Below are 5,064 nucleotides of genomic sequence, written 5' to 3'. Positions count from 1 at the left end.
CAGGAAATTCGCTAGTTTCACACACAGTTTCTTTCTACCTACTGTCATGCATCTCTACGAAACTCGAAACCTCTCCGCCCCCTCCACAACACCTCTTTCCTGGTCCTTCCTGCACCCCCTCGACACGCACACACACACACACACACACCTCCACGGCCACACCCGGACAGGTAGGAAGTTCAGCAGGAATCCCACATTGCCTAATCATTAAACCACAGTTGCATAACTCTGGTGTTTCTGTTTTTCCAAAACCGTCATATTACACTGTGGTAGAATTCATGTGGTAACTTGTCCCCTCCATGTGACTGGAATCATTTGTACTCCTCCTGAATGGTTTGTGTTTTCATTTCAGAGGTCAGCAGGTTAATTTCTACTGTTTGATTCAGATATAACTTCCTCATTTAAAGAGGAAGGGATAAAGATAGACACATGATATGGCCAAATGGTTGGCATGGAAGAACCTGACTGGCCTCCAAATATCCCTGAGCCCATGTTTATCAACTGCCTAAGAATTACACAGCCTAAGAATAAGACCATGTGTGAAGAATAAGGCATATTAATCAAGCAACTTACAGTGAAATGTAGAAGTAACCTTTAAGAGCAGGTCTGAGGGAACATGTGATTAATCCTATGTGTGCTCAGATGTATATATGCTCATGTGTGCTATCTGCACATTTACATTTTACAGCCTGTCTCAGTGCTGGACCTCACTAATGTTCTAGTGTCCGGATAGGAGCTCATCCAGCATCTGGTGAAAATTCCAAAATCAGAGGAGTGGGGGTTGTTGTAGAAGCAACATTAATGCTAAATTGATGTCTATGGTGCAAATACACAACATGAGAGAACTGAGTTTGGCAAAACTGGTGAATTGCAAAAGATTTAATCAGTATGCCTAACCACATGATCATTTACCTAATGAGTGGACAGGAATGACTGAAACTGGGATGCAGCGATTAGTGACTTCAAACGAATGTGGGCCAAGGGCAGGAAGTAAACAGACAGACACATCAACCCGCCACATTACTCAAAACCACCTCTGAGGTAGTTCCTGTGACAGTAGGTGTCTCCAGGACCACATTTTGCCATGCTGACACACAGACACAGACACAGACACACACACACACACACACACACACACACTTCGTCTTTCTGATTCTATTAAAACAAATGAAGGGATTTTATTGTCCAACATATTTCAGTGAACTGATTTTCACTTTTCAGGGGTTAGAAATAGAATCCAACCGAGAAGGGAAGACTCAGGGTTTTTCCCCCCTGCCGTCCTGAAGCAACCTTACCTACGCTGATTGAATCAGCAGCCTTCTCCCTATCACCTTTTCATGTATTCATGGTATCGTTGTATGAGTCATGCACTGCTGTACTTCCCTAAAATGGAAAGAAAGTTGCAGGTAGATCAAGCCATTATGGCCACCTGGGATGCAGCCTGTAGACTGGTGGACACAATGGTGTCTACCAGGATTAATCACAAATAAGATGTGTGAAATGTTAACCGCACACACATTTTTTTTACATTTTGTAATGTAGGGACTGATGTTACTGCCTGTATCTGAGGGGGGAGGTTGTTAAAAGCGCGCGTGAATAATAATTAGAAAAGGTTGTGTTAAATGAAGAAACTTAGGTAACAGGAACTTTTCACGAATTCTTTTCTTTTTTTGGCCATGCTACTAACACTTCTGTCATTTCAGGACGGCAGGGTGACATACGGCCACGAGGGGAGTTTTTCTCAACACCTATTTTCAAATCCTCATGCAAAATGAGTCGAATAAATGATAGATGAAAGAGGACTGTGGACCACACTGGGGGTAGTTTCTGGAAAAAAAAATCTTTTTTGATATCCTTCCTGTGTCAGGTTTTTTTTTTTTTTAATCTCTGTCATGTAGAATCCCCTCCTACTAAAGACACCCTCACTGGAAAAGCAAATTTAGTCACTGTGAAGTATTATGAGCTGTCAAGTAACACTTGAGTGTGCGTGTGGTCAGTGCTATGATTCCCTCTTCCTTTATTTTATTCATTTCTTCTCAACACATTCAACAAGTATTACTCAAGCTGTTCATTTTCCATGTTTAAGTTGTTCATCTGTGCCATGTATTCTACTGGTGTTTGTTGCTGTGGTGACATAATGTTGTCTTGAACAGGTTAAAGGTTAAATACAGTGTTGTGGTGATGGCTCATGTATTTTCACACTTGAGAGGCGAAACACCTACAAGAACCTCAAGCAAGTCCAGCTGCTGTTTGTATGCCTATTACATTGTATATCTATACCCGTCTATATTACATACATATTGGAAACACCATGACCTGGTTGAATAAGAATCTTCACAGACACAATTTTGTATGCCTTGAGTCTCAAGATGTGAACGACCCCACAAGAAGGTAAATACCTGGATTCCCCACCAGTCGGTTAGGACTGAAGAAGACTTTCAGATGGAAGATGGAACCTCAACCAAGTCCAACTTGAACCCTTCACTTTTGGTTTTGCTCGCTTTACCTTTGGAAATTAGAGCAGTGGAATTGCAGGTTCCATGACGCAGCCTTCGGCAGCCATTTTTAGAGGTTTGTGGCCGGCTATCGGCGGCTTACCGTCATTCCACAGTAAATGTGGAACTTGTATTCTAGGTAAAATATTTCATGTGGTTTTCAGATAACTGTTGACACTAATTCGTCTCATGTACACTGTGTGTGGGATAATACCAGCTTGTTAGCCAGCAAATCTAGGATCTGACCAAACTTATTTTTTTTAGTGTTTTGTGAAAACACCCACTTTTACACTGTAGCAAATCTATCTGGTGGATGCTAAAATGAGTGTGTAGCGACCACATGATGACATGTTTTCAGCTGTTTGGATGCAACTGACGGTAACAATTGATCACGAATTTCATCAGTATTACTGTTGTGGTTTAACAAGCATGTTTTGGCTGTTTCAAAAACAAAGACCTCATTTTACTTTCAGATATTTAGGTCACATATTTTTTCAGCTAAGATAACAGGAAGCAGTGGCTAGTAGTATCTAGGTCTTTCTGATGAGCCCAAAATCTTAACGTAGATTACTAACTAGAGTTAAGCTTATTGTAGAAACAAGAACGTAGATACAACAAACCTTTATTGGGATATTCAAGAAAAACCAACCCTGTTTGGCCAGCTCACAATAGTTTTGCTTTTTACAGTGAGGGTAGCTACTGCAACCGTTTTACAACTGTGAGTCGGACAGCTTTAACTGTCCTCCTCATTTAGGACAAATTCTCTTTTCTGAACAATGCAGGCTCATCTTATCTGGTATATCACCCGTGATCTCACTCAGCGCCTCGAGGTGTTACTCCACCCAAATTATATTTTGAGTATGAAACACTCCCTGTCTGTATCACATGAAATGTGGCGGTTAAAAGCATCTTTTTTCCGTAAAGGAAGGTAAAGTCTGATCCTCCATGGTGGAGTCACATTGTTGATCTGAGATTTGTGACGCATCCACAGAGCCTCCTTAATTTGACAGCTGCAACCTTTGCGTCACAAACCATGACAATAGAAAAAGATGAAAGTGCAAGTTTTCTTCGAATAAATCCCTCAAAATCAATCCCTTTGGTTTTCAGCCTTGTTGTGGGATAGAAAAAGTATCTGAGTGTGTGACCATGAAATATGTTGACAGGTAAGCGTGGGGCTGAGAATCCACTGATCAGACTTTGGTGCTGATCCATATCTCAGGACCTCTGCCATCAGGAGATTATCATTTGCTATCATTGTTATCCACATGAAACCAAAAAGGGTTACAAACCTTTAGTGCGTTTGCGTCATCTAGCCCGACTTCAAACAGAAAGTGATCTTTGGAAATTGCTTTAAATGTTTTCTTTATACGTCCTCTTGCACAATCTGAAAGTTCGGAGTCTGACATTAACTTGTTTGCAGTTTACTGCTGTGACAGCAAATGTACAAGGGGGTTTTTACCTGTGATGATGTCAGGCCCCAGGTTACACATCCTCATTTTTCAGCTTTGCAGCCATCTCAGTCTTACCTCGACTTTTCACTTCAAGCTAACATTTATGGTGAACAAATCATTGGCAATATATTATGTTGTCATTGGCAATATATTATTCTGAATGTTTATAGAAGCGATTTAGTTCCAGGTAATCAGTTTTTGGTCAGCTTTAGTACACCTACTGGCCTATTGACCTCCCTATTTACATTTCCATGAAAGCTGGGCAAAGCCCGCTTTCTAATAAGGAGCATGTGATGAGAATGAAGACTCCGGAAGAGCTACTACATGACCTCTTATGGTGAAATTCTCTATTTCCCACAATCACTTTGATGCCCACAAATATACAGGAAATATTACACATGATCATTAAAACTCTCCATGCAGAAGTACAGGGCCTCGCTTTAACCAACGGTCTATTTTTAAACAAAGGAGAAGTGACACAATGCACCATAGGTATCACTGATGACACGTCAGTTGCAGTTCATTTTTACTTGTATCAAATGTCTTGATGAATAACTGAATGATGTGTTTCTGGCTTTACCCAACACTTTGACATGGTTTCCATATATTTGTCCTATATAGAGATGACCTGTACACCACAGTGTGTTCGTGAACACTCAACATTTTGAAGCGATGTGGCTAAAATTGTGGCATTTTTTTTTTTTTTTTTTTAATTCTAAACATAGAATCAGGTATGTTTTGTGAATTTTCTGTAGTTTGTGTCTGTTTTTTTTTTTTTTTTTTTTAGTATGCAGGTGTACAGCAGAGTATATGTGTGTTTGAGAGTATGCGTGCATCTCCATGTGATGTGTGTGACTATCTGTAGGTGCGGAGACTGAGGTGTAAAAAGGGGTTTCTGCACAGGCATGGGATTACACAGTCATAAAGATGCCATATGTGTGGGAGTGTGTGGTGTGTATGTAAGATCCTCCTAAGCTCTGGGTCTCTCTCTTCCTCATTAGATCCCTCACAAATGATGACATCAGTGGAGTTCCCCCCACCCCCCCTCCCCCCCAAGGAGGAAACTGTTTTTTAAAAGAGCCGGTCGCTGAGTGTCAGTCAACAAACCAGAGCGTGCG

The sequence above is a fragment of the Toxotes jaculatrix genome, chromosome 13, assembly GCF_017976425.1.
Source record: "Toxotes jaculatrix isolate fToxJac2 chromosome 13, fToxJac2.pri, whole genome shotgun sequence".
NCBI classification, from domain to species: Eukaryota; Metazoa; Chordata; class Actinopteri; family Toxotidae; genus Toxotes; species Toxotes jaculatrix.
This window is presented reverse-complemented; position numbering follows the sequence as displayed.